Raw genomic sequence first — 23,086 nt, 5'->3', positions numbered from 1 at the left:
TATGACAGTCTCTTGGTCCATCCACATCACTACAAATGACCCAATTTCGTTCCTTTTTATGGCTGAGGAATATTCCATCACCTATATGTACCACACCTTCTTTTTTGCATTTGTCTGTAGATGGGCATTTAGGTTGCTTCCATGTCCTGGCTATTGTAAATAGTGCTGCAATGAACATTGGGGTGCATGTGTCTTTTTGAATTATGGTTTTCTCCGGGTATATGCCCAGTGATGGGATTGCTGGGTCATAGAGTAATTCTATTTTTAGTTTTTTAAGGACCTTCCATACTGTTCTCCATAGTGGCTGTATCGATTTACATTCCCACCAACAGTGCAAGAGGGTTCCCTTTTCACCACACCCTCTCCAGTATTTGCTGTTTGTAGATTTTCTGATGATGCCCATTCTAACTGGCGTGAGGTGATACCTCATTGTAGTTTTGACTTGCATTTCTCTAATAATTAGTGATGATGAGCAGTTTTTCATGTGCCTCTTGGCCATCTGTATGTCTTCTTTGGAGAAATGTCTATTTAGGTCTTCTGCGCATTTTTTGATTGGGTTGTTTGTTTGTTTAATATTGAGCTCATGAGCTGTTTATATATTTTGGAGATTAATCCTTTGTCTATTGATTCGTTTGCAAATATTTTCTCCCATTCTGAGGGTTGTCTTTTCGTCTTATTTATAGTTTCCTTTGCTGTGCAAAAGATTTTATGTTTCATTAGGTCCCATTTGTTTATTTTGTTTTTATTTCCATTACATTACAAACCTGATGTCCATCTCATTCATATTCCTTTTTTATTTTTTAAAAATCTTGTTGGGGGGCTTCCCTGGTGGCGCCGTGGCTGGTAGTCTGCCTGCCGATGCAGGGGACACGGGTTCATGCCCCGGTGTGCAAAGATCCCACATGCCACGGAGCAGTTGGGCCTGTGAGCCATGGCCGCTGAGCCTGTGCGTCCGGAGCCTGTGCTCCGCAACGGGAGAGGCCACAACAGTGAGAGGCCCAAAAAAAAAAAAAAAAACCTAGAATTTGCACATAAATTGGCATTTTTTTGTCTTGTCCCCGTGATCCAAGATATTCTCACTCCTTATCTGGATTCTGACAACAGTCTCCTACCCAGTCCCTGCTTTTGCTACTTGTAGTATATTTGCCACAAAGCAGCCAAAGTTGTCCTCTTAAAACACGAATCAGAGCGGGACACTATTCTGCTCAAAATTCTCCAGTAAGTCCTCATGTCTCTCAAGTAAAAGTTGACATCCTTAATGTGGATCTCAAGGCCCAGATGATCTCTCAGACCTTGCCTCCTACTTCTCCTAAACCTTGGTCCCTCCTCCAGCCTCACTGGTCTCCTTCATTCATTAGCGCACCAGGCTCGGCCCTGCTTTTCTTCAGGGACCTTGGCATCAGCTCTTCCCTCTGCCTGAAATCCTCTTCCCCAGCTAAGTCCCTCTCCTTCTTCAAATTTTTCATCAAATGACACCTTCCCAATGTGAACAATCAGAACAACATAATTTGCTTGTTTTTAATGACTCATTTATTGTCAGCCCCTCTCCACACTGTAATGCAAGCTGTTCAAGGGTGGTGACTTTTGTCTGTTTACTAATGTACACCAACTTCTAGAATAGGGTAGGGCACATGGTAGGTACTCAGTAAGCCTGAATCCTAGTCTACTCACCTCCAGTGTACTTGTACTTTTCACTTCACCATAGTACTCATAGTTCAGCTTGCTAAGGCCCAGGCAGTATTAAAGTGCTTTCTATATACTACTTCACTCGATCCTAAAAGTAATTCTATGAGGTAGATACAAATGCTCTCCTCCTTTCACGTAAGGCATAGTAGAAAGTTCATAATTTGCACAAGATACACAGCTAGTAAGTGGTAGAATCATGGTGTGTACTTAGGCAATGTGACTTATGAATATCTGCCTCTAGTATTATAAGATACTGTTCCCACCAATAATGACAAGGACAAAGAGTTGGGAGATCATTAAAATGCAATTTAGTGGTGCACAATGCTTCCGAGTTACCTCCGAACCATGTCTTATTTAGAGAAGGACCACAGTCAAAATGGCAGTAGAGCCCCTTTTCTTTTCTCTCCCTTTCTTGATACCAGGTCTGATTTGACCATGTGTGGGAAGTTAACGATGATATGCACAGTTGTCTATAAAGTGCATAAGTAACCCATGCTCAGAGGTTCAGAAAACAGGTTTGGTTTCTTCTAAATTAATCCCTCAGTTCTCAAGTCTTTGTCTGTGTTGGGTCTTGTTAGCAGCCTGACATTGTCCTTGACCCTGTCTGCCAAATCACCTGTTAAGTAGAGAGCAATGATATCATTGTATGTGGAATTTAAAAGACACTCTAATATGGGGAACTCTCACTAATAACAGCAAGACAGCCCTTTGCACAGTGTTTTCAAGCACACGCTGATACAGACCACTCCTTATAATAATAGCAAATGCTTCTCTAGGGCATACTTTGTGCCAAGCACTGTTATCACAGCTTTATTGGTATAAACTCATTTGAGCTTCAAAAGAACTCAGTGAAGAATATGCAGTTATTATGTCTCATTTCATTTGAGAAAACTGAGGCAATGTGGGTTTAAGTAATTTGCTCCTGGTCTCAGGAGTAGTAAATAATAAACTTGGGATTTGAATGCAGTCCATCCTCTGAACCCCTGCAATCCTGGATAACAGCAGGTATCATAATTGTCTCCATTTTACAGATGAGTAAATGAAGTCTCAAAGAGGTCAAAAGACTTGTCCAGCAACCCACAGCTTAATAGCTGGAAGAGTTGGTATTAAAATCTTTCTTACATCATGTCCTCCTATTCGTACTGTTTTACATGTCAGACTCTTTTAATGTGGTATAAAATTACCATATTATCCACTCATTATAACTAACAACATTTCAATTATGAAAAAAATTACATTCTCCTTTTCTAGGATGTAGATTTTTTAAAATTAATTAATTGAGTTATTTATTTTTGGCTGCGTTGGGTCTTTGTTGCTGCGTGTGGGCTTTCCCTAGTTGCAGTGAGTGGGGGCTACTCTTCGTTGCGGTGCGCGGGCTTCTCATTGCAGTGGCTTCTCTTGTTGCAGAGCACGGGCTCTAGGTGCATGGGGTTCAGTAGTTGTGGCTCGCGGGCTCTAGAGCACAGGCTCAGTAGTTGTGGCACACGGTCTTAGTTGCTCCGCAGCATGAGGGATCTTCCCGGACCAGGGCTCAAACCCGTGTCCCCTGTATTGGCAGGCAGATTCTTAACCACTGCACCACCAGGGAAGCCCAAGGATGTAGATCTTTTTAAATGCAGAAAATGATTTATAAGAAAGTTCCAAGTGTGAGGAGGGAGTGCCCAATCTTTAACTCACATCACCTGGAGTGGGTTCCATGCAAGATTTGTTTGTAGTATGCTTGTATATTTGGTCAGCATGCTCAATGAGACGTTTGCACTCCTCAGTCCTTGGTTTTGTCCTCCATAGGTTCAATATAAGAGTATCAGGAGTCCAAGGGAAGGTAACCCATTATTACTGAAAAACATTTGCCTTCTGCTAGAACAGAACACGAAACCTTGGTCTCAGGACAGAACAGACAGCATGTGGTTTAGAGTATAGATTTTGTAGGTGTTAGACTCAGGTTTAAATCATGACTCCTCTGTTCCCTAGCTATGTAACCTTGGTAAGTTTAGCTATGCAGAACCTATTTCCTCATTTGCAGAGTGGGAATAAAAATTCTTTTATCAGATATTTGTTGCATGGATTGAATGAGAAAATATATGTAAAATACGTAGCTTGGTTCTGTTACAGTATATGTGTTCCATAAACAATAGCAATTTAAACCATTTCAATATGGCTTCCACCATTGGTGTTGCTCTATATTCTAACAGGCTTTCTCCTCTGGCTCCAGACTTTCTAAATGTACCTGGTGGAGTAAAAGGAAATACAGACCAACTGAGATGGATCGGGCTTATGTCAAACCCCAGGAATTCAAGAGTGATCTCCCAGACTACTTTGTGTGAGCAATACAGCCAGAGGTAAGGAGGAAGTGTTAGACTCCTAGACCCATTCCTCCAAAGCCTCCGGTCTTGTGTTGCATGAAGGAAAGTGGAAATAAGGCAAAAAAAAAGCAAGAATAAGAGCTCTGCAAGTTGGAAGAAGACTTCAGGGGAGTATCTGGTCTAGTCCCTTGCCTTTAGGTAAGCAGGATATTTATTACCTCCTTTTTACAGATGAGGCATCTGTGGTCCAGTTGCATTCAATGACCTAGCCTCATGGTGCTGGGGGCTGTGCAAAGGAGATAAAACCCAGGTTTCTGTGAGTCCCCACTGTCTCATAGTCAGATGCCTACAGGGGTGGGTGATGTGAGCAGGTGAAGCAGCAGTGGGGACTGTGGCAAAGGGGAGCGGCCATACTCTGCTGCAGTCGGTTGTTGCCATGTGTCCTGTGGTGTTGCTAGATCTCCAAGACTTCTTCGAGAAGCAAGTAGGGAAGGGCATTTAGATTTTTTTTTAATTAATTAATTTATTTATTTTTGGCTGCATTGGGTCTTCATTGCTGCGCGTGGGCTTTCTCTATTTGCAGCGAGTGGGGGCTACTCTTTGTTGCGGTGCGCAGGCTTCTCATTGCAGTGGCTTCTCTTGTAGCGGAGCATGGGCAATAGGCATGTGGGCTTCAGTAGATGTGGCACGTGGGCTCAGTAGTTGTGGTGCATGGGCTTAGTTGCTCTGCGCCATGTGGAATCTTCCGGGACCAGGGCTTGAACCCGTGTCCCCTGCATTGGCAGGTGAATTCTTCACCACTGAGCTACCAGGGAAGCCCGGGCATTTAGATTTTTATGGGACATTTTTAGAATGTTGCTGACTCTTTTTAGAATGTTAAGAATTGTGTACAGAACTCCAAAACCACATGTCATCTCATCTCCTTTTCTTACCTTTGCACTAAGCTCGACTCCCTGCAGAAAAGGCTCTTCTCATCTCTCCCTAGACTCAAGTCCCAGTGCAATATGTTGGTAGCTTTCCTATTCTTTTCTTTGTCCTGTTTTTTTTTTTTGTGTGTGTGTGTGTGTGTGTGTGTGTGTGTGTGTGTTTGGTTCTTTTTGGGAGGGGAGCAACTTTTTATTACAGTATAACATACATACAGAAAAGTACATAAATCATAAATATACACTTTGACGAGTTTTTCACAAGATGAACACATTCATGTAATAAGCCTTCAGGTTAAGAAACAACTCTTCTCACCACCCTAGAAGCTTCCTTCACACAGTTTCCAGTAAATACCCCCTAAGGGTAACCACACACTGTCTTCCTACACCACAGAGTCTTTTTGCCTCTTTCTGAACTTTATATAAATGGAATCATAGAACAGACACGCTTTTGTGTTTGGCTTCGTCAGCTCAGCATCGTGTTTGTGAAAGTCATCCCTGTTGTGGCATGTTGTAAATTTTCTCCCTTTAATTAATGTATGGCATTTTACTGTGTGAATAGAACATAATTTACTTATGTATTCTACTCTTGATGAGCATTTGGGTAATTTCCAGTTTGGGGTTATTAGGAATAATGCTGCTACATTCTCCCACGTGCCTGCTGGTGGACCTGTGTACATACTTCTGTTGGGTCCATATTTAAGGAGTGGATGTCTGAGTCACAGGTTATGCATGTGCTCAGCATTAGTAGTTGCTACCAACAAAGTTTTCCCAAGTGATTGTCACAACACACACTTCTCCAGTGTGTGAGAGCTCTGGTTGTTCCACGTCCTTGCCAACACTTGGCATTGTTTATTGTTTCCATTTTAGCCAGTCTGGTGGGTGTGAGGAGTTGTTGCCCGGTAGTTTTAGATCAGTCTGCTTTTTCTTTAAGTTTGTGTGAGACGGCTCTTACTGTCAGTCGTGCTACTACTTAATCTATATGCTACTTAAGGAACCCCTTTAATATAAATTCTTCAAGGGGTTCTCCCCTGCTTTCAGGGTAGGGCTAAAACTTTATAAACTTTTCTCCCACCATAGCTCCTAAGTGCCTTCACTCAAGTCACATTGAGCATCTGTTCATGCTGTTTTCCCATGTTTTTCCTCTTTCATGCTCTTTCCCAACTCTCTGTGTGTCGTTCTCTCTGCCTGGAACCCCATTCTCTGACATCACCGCCTGAGGGACATGTGTTCAGCCCTCAGGACTCAGCCCAAACATTGCCTCTTCCAGGAAGCCTCTCCTGACTTTCACAACTTAGCTGCTCATACTGTGCCAAAATGATCAGTTCGCTTATTAACATCCATCAGTTCTTCAAGGGTAAAGGCAATTTTTGTGGTTGTCATAGTGTATAAGCAGCAAATGTTTGTTGAATGAATGAATGGACAAATGAGTGCACGAATAAGGGAGATTTGGAAAAGGGAGAAACTTAGAGATTTGATTGTGGTATTTACCCAAGAGGGATTTCTAATGATGATAATAATGATAACAATAATATTAATAACAACATCCAACTGGATTAAGCAAAGGATTGGTTCTGGAAAGCACAACAACACATTTAATTCAGTTCCAGTATTGGAAGGATATTGAGAGATGCTTTAGGATTACGTAAAAATGAGTTCCTTTAATCACAGTTTACTCAGGAAGCCACAGGGAAAGTGATTAAAGCAGATGATTCACTACTGGGTTTAGTGAGAAGTTGTTTCAAACCTGCCCTGAAGGTCTGGTGGGCGGAGAGGTTTGCTGTCCTTTCAGCAGTCTTCAGGCTCAAACATGGTCAATACAAGTTTGATCACTTAGTATATTTCTCCAGATTTCCTAAATAGGGAAGCCCTTATAATCCAAGAATCACCTAGGGAACAACGGGCCACCAGTGAGTATCTGATGCATCTTTCAATGTCATACCACTGTGATTCTTATTGAACAATAACACATTGATTGTCTCCAGACTTAAGAGTATTGATGGACAAAAGTATTGATGGATGAACCGGAATTAAGACACGCTGCTCTGAAGCAGTTACCAGTGTATGCCGGTGAGATCAGACTAAAATAGTAAGAGGAAACCTTGAATCCATAACCCAGATATCGCTGCCAACATGATTTCTGCAACTTCAAATAACCAGGTTTGGGTGAGAGAAAATCACCCGCTTATGAAACTCATTCATTGTTTTAAGAACATAATATTATTTTAAAGTTGTTTTAAAATTACTGTCTTACCCTCAAAAGTAACAGGATGGAGAAATCAATGTATAACCCTATGAAAATGCTTTTGTCCTACGGGAGACAACTCACCCCCACCAGGTACCTCCCACTAGTATGAGCTCCACAAAGGCAGGGACTGTGTCTTCTTCATCTCTGCATTCCCAATAATCATTTGATTTAAATGTCATTTATAACCCATATATTGACTGTTTCTGACTGCAGATTTTGTTTTTGCCATGCGGCAACTTTGAAGCACAGCTCAGCACTTTTTTATGTCATAAAGAATTCATTGCCTTAGCATCCAATGTAGACTTTACTGAAGGGTTTTTAGGAAAAATAGATAGCAAGATTTACTTACACAGCATGTAACATTTCTTCCCCCAGGTCACCATCAGATATGTACTTCCAGTCTCTCTCTCTCTTCTTTGTAGTTATAGACACTAGATTCCATCTCTTCAAAAGTAGAGTTTCTCCCATAGGAGTACATGTCTCACAAGGAGTAAGATACAAATCCACGAGAGACACTTTTTTGTTGTATGTGTAATGATTTTAGATCATTTCTAGAAAAAACATAATATCTAATCTTGTGGTAAAAAAACTATTCCCTTTACAATTTTTCTCAATCCGATTACACCAAAAAGAATGCTTTCAGTTTACTGCTATTATATCTCCTTTTTTTTTCAATGCCCATCTTTTTTCTTTTCTTTTTCTTCCCTTTTAACAAAGAGAAAACAAGACTCAGTCCCAGAGCCTAGATGAGACAGCGGTCTCTAGCTAGACTTTAATAACTTGAATTTTTTCACATTATATTTATTTTCATAATTACTTTCTGTATATTATAAAGTTATACTGGATTTTATTTTAATGTAGTGAAATAAGCCTTCCTTTTAAAATAAATTTAAATTTGAGTCAATTTAAAGATAATGGTAATTGATAGTTTTTAACTTTAGAAAAGTAGAAAATAGTATTAATTGGGGTTTGGGAAAATGTCATAAGACCAAGCTGAATTTATTGTTATGACTGTTGTTTAAAACAGAAATTCTGGTATTGTGTTATGGCTAATTTTTTTGTGTCAACTTGGTTAGGCCATGGTACCCAGATAGCTGGTCAAATATTATTTTCGGTGCCGCTGTGAAGATATTTTAAACATATGATTAACATTAAATCAGTAGACTTTGAGTAAAGCAGATTACCCTCTATAGTGTGGGTGGACCTCATCGAATCAGCTGATGGTTCTGATAGAAAAAGACTCACATCCCCTAAGAAAGAAGGAATTCTGTCAGCAGCCGGCATTTGGACTCAAACTGCAACTCCTCCTTGGGTCTCCAACCTGCTTGCCTGCACTGAAGATTTTGGACCTGCCAAACCTCCACGATCATGTGAGCCTATTCCTTAAAATCTCTCTCTCCCTCTCTCTATTTTTAGTTCTGGTTCTCTATATTATGCTGATTAAAACATAGTGTTACCTGCATTTTAAATATGAGGTTCAAAAGGGAAGTGACAGCTCCCAATCCACAGTATTTACTAAGTGGTAGGGCAAGGACTCAACAACCATGACTCCAAGCCTGTCCACAATACCATGTGGCCTGTGCAATTGCAGAAATTGTTATAGAAGAAAAAAGGAGACACAAATTTTCAAACTTCAATGGTGTTGCCAAAACTCAGCATCTGTTCAGCAGGTGCCAAACAGAAATGTGGAGACAGTTTGGGGTGAAGTAGAAAAGAGTAGCTTTTTATTGCTTTGTCAGGCAAAGGGCACCACAGTGGGATAATGCCCTCAAGACTGTTTGACCCACCCTGGAGGGGGTAGTGGGAGTTTTAGTGTTCAGGGATCAGGAAGTGATCAGCTCATGCACAATTCTTGGATTAGTTGGCATCAAGGTGACGTTCCAAGCATCATCAACCTTCCGGTTTCAACCAGTCGATATGTCCTTGCAGACAGCAGTTTTCATCTGGTGGTGGTCGCTTCCTACAAACAACTTAGGAACATCAGGCCTTTATCTATATCTTTCAGGGAACTGGGAGTTCGGCGATTCTGCGATGTGGCAGATTTATAGTCTAATTTTACCAGTTCCCCAGCCCAACAGCTATTCTTTGTTTCTACATCTTCACATTTCCCAATCATTAACTCTTGAGTCAGCCTTTTACTTCAAGAGACAAGGACACAGGGACTTGTACACGGTTTCAGTTGTGGCCCAGGAAAAGAGACCCATAAGGTCGGCTGGTCAGAGATTCATAAGGTCGGCTGGTTGATGATGTTTGAAAAGCAGGTGAAAAGTAGGTGAAACCTATGTGGCCAAAGAAAGACTCCCCTTGGGTGGCAGTATCCAGAAAGCCCCTGACAGCATGCAATGTACATAGACACACACACACCAAACACATACGCACATACTCACAGAGCCCAGGTCTAGGATTAGTTATTTGTATTTATTCTCAAGTGCTTATTCTCTGAAAATACCACTCAAACAACTGGTTATTCAGTCTATCCAAGGTTACTGCCACACTGACTGGATCTTAGAAGACTGCGGAGAACGAAGTTAGGATCTTTAGATATTTATGGGGTTTCAGCATCTGGTTTAAGGTGGGTCTTTCAATGCAGGGGCTTGATTAGGATTGGTAAGCATCGTGACATAATCATTTAGGATTGATGGACACAGCAAGGCAGGGGTTTCCAGGCAAAGCTTTAGATGAGTCTTGGGGTATAAACGTCATTTGATACTGTCTCCTGAAATATCAAGCAGGCTGATGTTCATTTACATCAGTTTGACCTCAGGGAGTTCCTGACCCAAATAATAAAGTCATTTGCTACTTCTTATCTTCCTGGGCAAACAGATGTTTCCTGGGATGGTAGTCATGTTGTTAAAGATGATGATGGCACAACTTGTTTTTGCCACTCTGCAACTTTGAAGCATGACTCAGCAGTTTTTTACATTCATTGAGAACTCATTGCCTTGCTGTAAGATGATGATTTTACTGAGAGTTTTTTTTTTTTTAAGGGACAAGAGAGAAAAGGTTTACCTTGCAGAGTAAAGTCATGCTGATGAAGACAGTAGAACATGAAAGTCAGGTCAAGGTAGACAGCGCATGGGCATAGATAAGTTTGGTTCCTATAATCAAGACTCTTGATTACAAATGACAGAAAAAACAACTCAAACTGGGTTTCAGAACAAAAGAGATTCTGTTGACTCCAGATACTGCAAAGAATCCAAGTTCAAGCATGGCTAGAAGCAGGGGCTCACACTATTACATCATCTATTATGGATCTATGATTAGAGAAATATATTTCACTATTGTATTTCTCTCCATTTCTCAACTCTGCTGTCCTCTGTGTTGGCCTCATTCTCAAGCCAATTCTCCCTTCTCAGGGGGAACACGGAAAATGATGGAGGGGTGTTATTTTATTTTATTTTTTTTGGGGGGGGTGTTACTTTAGAAAGAAGGATCAAGAATGAGGTGAGTTAAATCAGCCATGTAAATATCTAGGGCAGGTCTTCTTGGCAGAAGGAAAAGCAAGGTGCAAAGACTCAAGTGAGGAATAAGTTTGAGAAGTGTGAAAATGGCAAACGGGCCAGTATGGATTGGAACAGAGGAAACAAAGCAGAGAAAAGAGTTAGAGCTGTTAGAAATTAGACATGCGACCCGAGGGAGAAGCAGGGGTCAGATTATATAGGGATTTACAAGCTATGGAGAAGAGACTGGATTTTATTCTACATGTGACAGGAAGACTTTGGTGAGTATTGGGCAGGAGAGGGTCTGTTTTATGTTCTAAATGATGCTTTATGGGTGCTAAGGGGAGAATTACCCATAGGGAAAAGGAAGCAGGAAGCCCAGTTAGGAGACAAGGTGGGAGATAATGGTGGTTTAATGGTAAAGCCAGCAGGACCTGTTAATGGATCTGATGTAAGGCTAAAGGAAGAAGAGGATCAAAGATGGGTCCTAGGTTTACGACCTGGATAAATGGATAATCGTGAGTCATTTACAGATGTGGAGGCACCTGGGAAAGGAGCCAGTTAGGAGTCAAGAGTTCTTGACGTGCTTACTTTGAAATGCCTACTAGACATCCATGTCATATGTCAAGTAGACACTTGGACATATAAGTCTAAACCCAGAGGACAGAGTGGTCTTGGGATACTTTGGGAGGCAGGAATGTAGATGACAAGAGCAGGGGTTCCAGGATTAATCCTTGGGACCCTCCAATATAGAGGGGTTGTGAGAGGAGATGAAGATGACAAAGGTGACTGAGAAGAAGCGACCTATAGGGTGAGGCAAGCCCTGAGTGTGAGGCCGTGCAGCCACTCAAAGAGAGTATTTCCAGAAAGACTGATCCATGTGTCAGAAGTTCTTGAGAGTTTGAGTAAGATGAGCTCTGAGAGTTGACAAATGGAAATGAGTACATTACAGTTTAGATCTGCAAAACACATATATTTTCTGAGAAGCACTGGCATTGTGCTCAGAAGTCCCCATTCATGCTAATGATGGCAGGAGCGGGGGTTAGCAAGGCGGTTAAAGGTTGCTGTCTCTTTGGGGATTTTAATTATCCTCTTTGGCGTTAAGTCAATCTCTTTGGGGTAAGAAGTAACTTCAAAAATAAAACTGCTGGGACTTCCCTGGTGGTCCAGCAGTTAAGACTCTGTGCTTCCAATACAGGGGGCCCAGGTTCTATCCCTGGTCAGGGAACTAGATCCTGCATGCTGCAACTAAAGATCCTGCATGTCGCAACTAAAGATCCTGCATGTCGCAACTAAGACCCAGGGCAGCCAAATAAATAAATATTTTTTTTAAAAACCAAAACTACTCATCAAAGTTATTTTCTCCCTCTCTCAAGGGGTTTCTTCACCACCTTAATCTCAAAAGGCATCTGGGGGCAGAAGGGAGCTATGGAACAGGAGTGGGTCCTTGGTGCTTTGTCCTTGTTCTTTGCTGGTGTGCGCAGCTCCTGCTGGCTGTTTCCTGGTCCTGGCTCTGTTCCTGAGCTCTCGGCCCTGGGATCTCCCTCCTTGTCTGCACCCCAGTCCTCTTCTCATCCAGCAGCTCTCTCAGCACCTTTGTGGTCCCCCTTCTCAGGATGGGGAGCACAGGAACATGGGTGGCTTTCACTGCCCTCATGAAGTCCCTCAGCCATGGCCACCTAATGTGGGTGCCATGCTCAACGAAGGCATTCTCTCAGGGTCTTGTGATTTGCCTGAGCAATGGTAGGAGGAGCAAGAAGGGAGCCCCCTTTTGATTACCTCCAAACCCATGCAGAGGCTTCTACTCTCCTTCACTCCCCTCCACCCTCAGGACTTTAATCCTGGCGTGCGGGGCAGCCAAGACACTTGGTTATGACCCCTCTGTCCTATTCTTCTTGGACTTCCTCTTCCTGCACTGAGGGCGCATCACTCACATCACATCTGGGGTCTTCCCTCTAGCCGGTGGTGTGACTCTGGAGGCCAGGCTCGATAAGCAAAAGGGAATGTTTCCGATATAGACAAGCCCCTCTGACCTGTAAGAAAAGCCTGGTATTTAACACTTAACACTACTGTCTCCCTAGGGACACTAGAAAGTCAACTTTGAGAGTCAGGCTAAGAAATGATTTCTAATAAACCCTAATCCCAAAGCAGAGAAACCCATGGTGGTGTGGAGCCACAGGCAATGGGCTCTAAAAGGAATGACAAATACAACGATTTAATCAGGTGCTCTATTTTGATAACATTTTCCCCTTTTTGTCTGCCCCTTTACAACACCCCTTGGTGTAATCTCATGAATTGCATTGCTTTTACTTCTCATGTGACTTTCATCCACCTCTGAGCAGTTGCCTCTCACTCCAAACTTCTGTGGTTGCCCATTCTTGTTCTGCCACTCAAAGAATCCTTGTGCAACTAGGGGAGACCTCAACGCTCTCATCCTGCTGCTGCCATTGCCAGGTAGACAATGTCAGACAGTCCTGAATTCAAATTTTGCTTCACCTGCCCCACTATGTGTGACCACGTGTAAGTTACCTAGGATTTCTGAGCCTTGGTTTACCTTAATGGTAAAATGGGCATAAAAATACTGATCTCAAAGAATCATTGTGAATATTGAAGATAAGACAATTAACGCATGTAAAGGAACTGGATATGGAGTGGGCATCCCCAAAACTACAAATGGTAAAAGAGTAATTACTTAGAATAGAATTCAATTTCGCATTATAGCCTGTAAGTTTCCTTACAGTCTGGTCCCTGGGCACTCTCTGCCACTAATGTTTGTTTTTTCCTCTAACAAACTCTTGAACATCCAATGGGGTGTCCCACAATTCAACTAGACTCTAACACTAACCATGCAGCATTAGCCTCAGACTCCACGAATTTAAGGGCTCAGCCCACAAGATTGCAGTCACTTCAGATGCCACTCCAAAGTATCACATCTCCAGGTTTCCCACACTTTTGTCCAATTTGGCTACAAAGTCAAGGCTTCCCACAATCCCCTCCCCTGGGTTCCATAATTTGCTTCTATGACTCACAGAACTCAGGAAGATGCTCTGCTTACCATTACAATTTATCATAAAGGATACAAATGAATAACCACATGAAGAGGTACATAGGGCGAGGTGGAAAGGGTCCTGAGTACAGGAACTTCTGTCCCTTGGAGTTGGGGTGCACCACCCTCCCAGCACACGGATGTGTTTGCCAACTTGTAAGCCCTCCAAAGCCCAGTGTTTGTGGGGTTTTATAGAGGTTTCACCATGTAGGCATGATTGATTAGATCATTGGCCGTTAGTGATTGAATTCAATCTCCAGATTCTTTCCCCTCTCCAGAAGTGAAGGGATCAGACTAAAATCACACAGCTGGTTCCTCTGACAACCAGCCCTCATCCTGAAGCCATCTAGAGACCCTCCAAGAGTCACCTCATTAGCATAAACTCAGGTATGGTGGGTCGTAAGGGGCTTGTTATAAATAGCAAAAACATTCCTATCGCCTCTATCACTCAGGAACTTCAAAGGATTTACGAGCTCTGTACCAGGAGCCATGGATGGAGACCAAATTATTATTATTATTATTACTATTATTCCACAGCCTCTTTTCTTACCATCTTTCATTCCGGCCACATTGTCCCTTTGCTTAAACTCACCAAGAACATTCTCCACCAGCAGCTCTATTCATGCTCTTTCCTCTACCCCAGACCAATTTCCCTCACTTTAATCTCTGCTCAAAGGTCTGCTCAGGTGGTCATTCCAATCACCCAGGCTCTCTACCCCTCACTCTTTGTTTGTCTTTGTAGCACTTATCACTGCCTGACATTATGATATTTAGTTTTTTATTTGTTTATTTCCCATCCTCATCCTCAAAAAGAATATAAACTCCAGAAGGGTAGGAATTTTGCTTTCTCCACTGTGAACCCACAGCAACTACACTGTCTCCCGACCTAGGCAGGAGTTCAGCAAACATGAGTTGAATGGAGGAATGAGTGATTTTGCCTGCCTCTGATGGATGGATGGTCTTTAGGTCAAATGCCCTGCTTGATGAGTTCTGGGATTGAGGTGAAGCACAACTTTCCAATCCTGCACCTCACGGTTGTGGGAATGAGGGTAATGAGGTCTTTCCCATTCTTTTCTTTCCCCTTTTACCCAGGGAGGCAGAGCTGCAAAGGTCTCCTCTGGCATGACTTGCCCTCACCCAGAAATGGGTCTTCTCCACTCCAGGCTTTCCAACTGCCCAGAGCTCAGTAGAAAATTTCAGTATAAGTGTTCCTTACCCCGAAGGGAGTTCTCTTCCTGGGATCTCCTGTGTCTTAAATCAGGACCTAGAAATAGGAGACACTTACTACCTGTTTGATAAATATAAAAATAAGTAAGTGAATGAACACATGAGTGGAAGACACCAAAACCCAATACACAAGGGTCAATCCATCTACAGTACTTGCCAGGACAGGTGATTCAAGATCTATTCTTCTATCTTGAAGTTCTCCATCAATTCATATTTCTCCTCACCTCAAGTTCTATTATGAACATCTTCAAATATAAGAAAATTGAAATAATGTACAATGAACTCATTGTATGCAGAAAGCCTTCACCCAGATTGAACAGGCGTTAACATTTTGCCATGTTTACATTATTACTTTCTCTTTCCTTACTCTGGTTTTCTCTCTCCCTTCCCTTACACATCCTTCTTCCCTTCCTTCTGTTCTTTTATTTAGAAACTATTGAATATTTGAAATTAAGCTGCAGATACCATGATACTTTACCCCTAAATATTCCAGCAAGAATTTTTCAGGAATATTCTACTAACCATAATTCCATGATCACATCTAAGAATATTAATAACTCTATAATCTAATCTAATATATGGACTATAATAGTCAATAATAAAAAATACAAATATTAAAACTCCATTTATGTCAAGAATGTCTTATAGTTTTTTCCTTGTCTTATTTTGAGTCCAGATCTAATCAAGTATCACAAATTGCTTTTGGTTATGTCTGTTTTGTCTATTTTAACCCAAAGCAGCACCTCTCAGATTTCTTGTCCTTAATATTGCTTTTTAAAATAATCTAGACCAGTTGTCTTCAAGAATATGCTAAATTCTTTCTTTGTCTGGTGTTTCCTCCTGGTGTCATTTAACTGTTCCTTTAGCCCCTGTATTTTTTGCAATCTAGATGAAGTATAGACATGTGATTAGATGCACATCGAACACTTTTGCCCAGAATAATAATAATAAACTAATAAATAAATAATAAACTAATAAATAATTATCAAATAATAAATTCGTAGTTTCCTATTGCTGCTGTAACAAATCGTTACAAACTCAGGGACTTCAAACAACACAAATTTATTATCTTATAATTCTGGAGATCAGAAGTACTAGCAGCGTGTCACTAGGCTAAAATTAAGATGTTGGTAGGGCTGTATTCCTTTCTGAAGCTCTTTTTCACCTTCAAGAGGCCGCCCACATTCCTTGGCTGTGACCCCTTCTCACATCTTCAAAGCCAGCAGCATTCCATCTCTCTGACCATTCTTCTGTAGTCACATCTCCCTCTGAAGGTTCTCCTCTTTTAAGGGATCATGTGATTAGATTAGGCCCACCTGGATATTCAGGGGGCACCCATCTCAAATTCTTTTAGCTTAATCTGCAAACTTCTTTTTGCCATGTAGGATAACATGCACAGATTCCAGGAACCAGAACATGAACATCTTTGGGGAGGCAGTATTCTGCCAACCACAACTTCATAGGTACGGGTCATCCTATCAACAGTCCCATTAGGAAACCGGTCCTCTACTAATGAAGCTAAGTTTCAGGGGGTATAAATTCGAATTGGAGAGGGAAGCAGTTGGCAAAGCTGTGTACCTCAGAACTACCCTGGTGTTTGTGGCGGGGGGAGCAGATGAAAAAATGTAGCTGCCAGAGCCTTGCCCCAGCGATTCTGATTCATCAGATCAGAGCTGGCGGCTGCCCTATTAGATCCCCTTTCCTCATGCAGAAGGGGGGTGAATCACACTTGCCCAAGCTTGCAACCCCACCCTTGAAGAAACAGGTGAGAGATCACAGGTGGGTGCTCGTTTTCTTGATACTTTGCTGAGGTCTGGCCTCTCAAGGACACCTGGGTTGGCAGAGTCATTTCCCAATTTGTCAACAGTTACCAGCAAGAATGAACATGTAGGCAACAGTCAAAATGGATGAGCTTCCTTGGGGGAATGTTACTGGCAGATTTCCTTCCTTAAGGGGACAGCGGACTTATTCATCCAGGTCTTCTGCAAAAAAAAAGGGGGGGACAACAAGGCCTCCTTGCAAACCATTTTTGGGCAATATTTAGTATTTCAATTATATAAATATATTTCATTAAATTTTTAGTTAAAAAGGTAATAAAAATTGAAAATATACAAATGTGTATAAAGTAAAAAGATAAGCCTCCCTCCCTGGTTCTTCTCCTCAGAAACAGTTGCTATTAATTCTTTGTGTATCCTTCCAGAAATATATTATATATATATACAAACATATTTATGTAGACATGTTCAGATTTCTCTTATCCAAATGTGATCATCTTGTACACACACTGTTCCCTAGTTTGCCTTTTTCCCTTGGCCCTGATTTCATATCAGCACGTGAAATCTACTGCATTATATCTATTCCTTTTCACAGTTGTACCCCTTGCAGGGATGACTATGGCTTATTTTGACACTTCCCTATTAATGCCTTTTTAGATCGTTTCCAGATTTTGCTACTACAAACACTGCTGTAATAACTAATCTTGCAAACATGTCATTTCCTGCCCTTCTGAGTCTATTTTAGGGCAAATATCTAGAAATGGATAGTCTGGGTTAAAGGGTTTGTTCATTTACACGTTTGATTCGATACTGGCAAACTGCTATAAAAAGAGGTTGTGGCGATTTTACTACCATCAGCAGAGTGTGAGAGTGTCTGTTTTAAAATGCCCTCTCTTGTACCTGCTCTTAAGCAATTAGAGTTTCATTTTGGAGTTTGTTTTAAAAAGACACCACTTGCCCCGGGCTCAGCTTTATAAAGTGTTGGGGAAAGGGCACCAGTCTAAAATTCAGAGCAGCTAGATCCTAGTCCTGTTTTCTAATTCCCTAAAAGACCTCAGACCAGTTACTTATCCTCTCTGGGATCCAAGCTTCTCATCTGATGACAGGGTCTTTGAACTAGAGAAGTGCTGACTCCGTGATTCCAAATCTGTGGTGCCCATCTGACATGGCCATTCATCAAGTCAGTGGTCATTCACCACAATGTCCCAAAACAGCTCAGTCAATAAGCTCTGATCAAGTCTCATTAAGAGCCAAGCTTGTGGGTTAGGTATCCTGTGAGATGCAAGAGATAAGCCATGAGCATTGACCTTTTGAGAACAATAGCTAGCAAACCTCAAAGAAGTTTTGAACCACAAATGACAGCATATAATCGTGTCACACTGGGTGGCGTAGACTATAAGGGTTGAGAGATTGACACCAGGCCCTTAGTGTCAACAGAGGATTCTTTGAAAGGTGCCATTTACCTAAGATTTTAAAGATAAGTAGAAATCTACTAGGCAGCAGTGGTAGAAAGGAAGCTGGGGGCATAAGGTGGTGTGAAAGCCCCACTGACATAATGAAACAGTGTGTTGGAGCACAGGGAAAGCCCCGGCACCAAATGTGATTGTGCCTTATTAGTTGTTTACACAGTTGTTAAGAAACAAAAGTGATCTCCTAGTCCCCACCATCATTTCTTCACAGCATTTCCTGTCCCAGGTGGAGCAACTCTATTCTTTCGGTTTGGTCAAACCTTCAAATTGCCTTTGACTCCTCTTGTTCATGACTCATGTCTAGCCCATCACCAAATCCTATTGACTCTATCTTCAAAGTAGATCCAAAATCGAGTCCTTCTCTTCACCTTCACTGCTTCCGCCTTGGTTCTGGGCCACCATCATCTCTCAACTGCATTGCCGTGAATGCCTCTTACCTGGTATTCTGCCTCCACCCCAGCTTCCTTGCATGCTACTCTGTGGTACAGTGACCCTGTTCAAATGAAAATCAAATCATGTCATTCCTTGTATGTCCTTCAATGGCACCCAGAGTGAAAGTCAGACTTTATGATGACCTACAAGATCTTACCGGACATGACATCTCCCCGCACCTCCTCAAAACCGCAGATCCTACCATCCTCTCCTCGTTGCTCACTCCTTCCCTTCTTTCCAGCCCTACTAGCTTCCTAGTTGTTCCAGTTACACTCCAGCCTCAGAACCATTGCATGGGCCACACCCTCTGCCTAGAAAATGCTTTCCTAAGACAGCAGCAAGCTCATACCCTTACTATCTTCTCAATGAATCCTACCTTGAAAACCCTATTTATAATTGCAACTTACTCCTACTTCTCCTACACTCTCAATCCCCCTTAAGCTCTACTTTTTCTCATAGCACTTATTTTACCATATAGTTCAATTATTATTTTCTTACATTTATTGTTTATTGCCTGTCTCTCCTCACCCCCCACTAGAATGTCAGCTTCATGGGGGCAAGGATTTATGTCTGATTGTTGCATTGCCTTAGTACGGTGCCTGGCTCATAGAACGACTCAACGCATGTTTGTTAAATGAATGAAGAAATAAATCATGGGATTTTCTGATGGGCTGCTCTGAAGATAAAATGTGCTGGGCGGTCACCATCAAAATGGTATTTTCTTTTGCCCTGTTTTTTGTCCTGTGAAGGAAAGAATGTTGCCTGCTGAATCAGTAAACAAAGGATGCTGCAGGCCTCAGACCTCCACATTACAGCCTCCCTGACAGTGAGCCCTGAGGGAACTCAGGATGGAAACAGAATGCCCATCTTTAAGCAGTCAGAGGCTGCAGCCACCTCTGACGGTGCACCCTGAGGAGACTCAGGATGGGAAAGCACAGGATTCTGGCCCCGGAGAGCTGAGGGGCAGAGCAAAGGAATGATTTCAGTGAGCCCAGACTCTTGCATCTTCCCATATAGAAAAGCACTAAATTCCTTGAGATGTCTGGTTTTCTTTAATTAACAGTAATCTCTTGATGTTCTGACTACTTGGTCTTCATTGCAAAATCTTCTCTATAACAGGGCTCCTCCTTTACCTCCTCAAAGAGGTCCCTCAGAGAGACCTGAGGGTCCCATCTCCCAGGCATGAAGTCCTCAGAAATTCCACCCAATAAAACGTAACCCTCAACTTTTAGGTTGTGCATTTTTTTCAGTCGACTGTCCTCTCCCCAGGAAGCTAGCGTGTTCTATGATGGCTCCCTGCTGGATGTCAGCCAATCCATTACAGAGTAAGAGGTGGAAGAGTAGAGTGTTTACCCCAAGTGCTTTGCTTTCTGGCTCTGTCACTAGCTGTTCAAACCACCCTTCCTAGACCTCAATTTCCTCATCTACAAACTGAGGACGATGATACAAATCCCCCAGGCAAGAAAGTGAAATGAGATAACAATGTAAAAGCATTTTAGCAGTATACCTGCCATTTTGTAACAGCAGATGCCGGGTTTTCCCCTGGAATCATCTTAGAGGATCTCAAAGTCAGAGGAAGCTCCTGCCTCTGGGGAAACGCATGGTGGAATTAGGTTGGGGGTGGCCTGGCAGGTGCACCCTGAGGCCTTTGTGCATCACACCCTCCTCCCATTGTTTCCACATTTAGCTGATTTTCCCCAGGTTTCCATTTCCTCCTCTCTGCAGTTCCTCTCTGTGACAATATTTGCCAGTGAAACGGGAAAAGCCAGTCTGGGTCTTAGGGAAAAAAAAATTAAAATCTCGCTCAAGGCCAACCTTGTAAGAAATGCCCTGCTGCGGGTGGTTCTTTCCTCTCCCTTCCCATCCCGCCCCCCTTAGGAATTAAGGTTCCTGCCTTTTAAGGGGAGGGGGGTGTCCAAAGCAATGGGATGGGAGAGATGACAGCAAGGGTGGGAGCCAAGGCCTGGAGAACGCTGGCAGAGAGGGCAGGATCAGAGGGGGGCCGGGAAGAACGGGCTCCTGCATCCCACTGGTTTGCTGGAGCAGGTGTGAGCCGGGTACCTGGCGAGGGCGGCGACCACGCTGATTGGCCCCGCGCTCGTGGGGCAACATCAGGCGGTGGGGAGGGAGCTGACTCAGGCGGGACAGGGCAGGCCGCTCAGCTCAGGGTGTGTCCAGCCCCTGCCCAGTTTCCCTTCCCCAGGTGTGCGTAGGCAAGCGTGTGAGCCACCGAGGCCCTGCTGCTGCCAAGTGGGTGACTAAGTCTGCCCTGGGTGGGAGAAAGAATGTGAATTTAGAAAGAATGATAAAGGTTTCCTGACAGAGAAATAGTCACCTCCAAAGGGACACCATGCCCCTCACCCTTGCCCCATGAAAAAAGGTGATTTATTGCTCATTGCGTTGAGTACTTTCCGTGCTCCGGCTCTCTGGATTCTCACAACAACCCTAAGAAGTAGGGGCTGTTTTAATGCCCATTTTGTAGATGGGGAAACTGAGGACCGAAGAGGTTCAGAACTGCACACCCACTGCAGTCAGTAAGTGGCAAAGTCAGATTTACAATCCACAGCCCTTTGCCTTCAAGCAGACTATCCATGATCCTATCCTTCTTTATTTTTAAAAGAATGGTAAGACATCTCTTTTTAAGTGCAATACAATTGACATAGAACATTATATTTGTTTCAGGTGTACAACATAATGATTCGATATATGTGTATATTGCAAAATGAGCACCACAGTAAGTCTGGTTAGCATCCCTCGCCACACATACTTTCAATTTCTTTTCTTCTGATGAGAACTTTTAAGAGCTACCCTCTTAAGCATCATCTTATTTATCCCAGATTGGCTTGGGGACTTGAAACCAATGTCCCACATTGTAGGTGGTGACAAGGACGTCATCCCCACCTCAACCTCCACCTGCTGAAAACCACACTTCTCATCCTTCTACCCAAACCTGCTTTCTCTAGGATTCCTTATGTCACTGAATCAGCAAGTCAGTAATTTAGGAAGGGTCTTCACTGCTCACCTGCTCTAGACTGTTCAGGGGTGGGGCAGAGACGGTAGACTCTCTAAAGTGCCCTGTCAGCTGGCTCACCCTTCTTTATGCCTTGGGAGGGCTTTCCTTGACGGACTGGGACACCTCCTAAGTCCTCTGCCCACTCGTCACCACCCTCCCCCGGCCCAGACTCCAGCCCTGCCAGGCCTGTCTAGTCCTTGTCATGTCCCTCTGGGTGGGATGTGACCCTGCTCTCTTGACTGCTAGGCTCAGTGGTCAAACAATCTGGCCTCAGGACTTCTTCACCTGCTTAAAGATGATGGAGATCCCCAAACTTCCGTTTCTGTGAGTTATAGCTATTAAAATTGACTGAACTAGAAATTAAAAAGAAGAAAAATTTAAACCATTATTTTAAATAATAATAAACCTACGGCGTGTTAACAGAAACATTTTTGTGAAAAATAGCTATATTTTCCAAAATAAAAAATAATTAGAAGGATGACATTGTTTTACACTTTTGCAAAGCTCTTTCCTGTCTGGTTTAGCAGAAGCCTCCTCCTTTCTGTGGCTGCATTCAATCTGTCGTGATATTGCTGAAGCCTCTGGAAACCTGCACTGTCCACCCCTGAGGGGCGTGTGAAAAAGCACATGGCATCTTAGTGCATCAGGACAATAGCTTTGACTTTGCGAACCCCTGAAAGCACCTCAGGGACCTCCTAGAAATCCCCAGACCACTGTAAAAACAGCTGGCCAAACTCCCTAACTATCCCTCCTTCCCACCCTTCCCCCCGGTAACCGTTTGGGATTGACATGTACACACTGCTATATTTAAAATAGATAACCAACAAGGACCTACCGTAGAGCACAGGGAACTCTGCTCAGTATTGTATAACAACCTAATTGGAAAAAGAATTTGAAAAAGAATAGATATATGTACATGTATAACTGAATCACTTTGCTATACACCTGAAACTGACACAACGTTGTTAATCAACTGTACTCCAATATAAAATAAAAAGTTAAAAAATATATTTATATAAGGTTTTTTTTCTGAAGGAAGCAACTTTATACGTATGGATATGGAACAATCTTCAAGATGAGGTAAGCATAATACTACTAATAGTAGTAGTAATAGTAGCAGTAATTTTTCATGAAATAGTATAGAATATGTGACAATTTACATTTCTATTTTAGACAAGAGCTGGCATTATATATATTATTGTATTAGCATGAAAAGGAAACCAGCACTTTTGGGAGTCAAGAATTTTCCATAGATTTTCTTTTTGCTGTTTACATTTCTTACCATATGTATGTTATCTTGTCAAAAGAAAAGAAAATTAAAAATTCCAATGGATTCTCACCATCTATATGATTAAGGTCCTAACACTTTGATCTTTTACAGACTTCCATAAGCTGGTACTAAAAGACCTTTTGCAACTCATTTCCAAATAGTGTATTCCCTTTTGTGTACCCTATACTTTAGGCAAATTCGGCTTAGTCAGGGTTCTTATTATATACCCATCAAATTCTAGCTTCTATACCTCT

This window comes from Phocoena phocoena, chromosome 5 (genome assembly GCF_963924675.1).
Source record: "Phocoena phocoena chromosome 5, mPhoPho1.1, whole genome shotgun sequence".
Lineage (NCBI taxonomy): Eukaryota > Metazoa > Chordata > Mammalia > Artiodactyla > Phocoenidae > Phocoena > Phocoena phocoena.
This window is presented reverse-complemented; position numbering follows the sequence as displayed.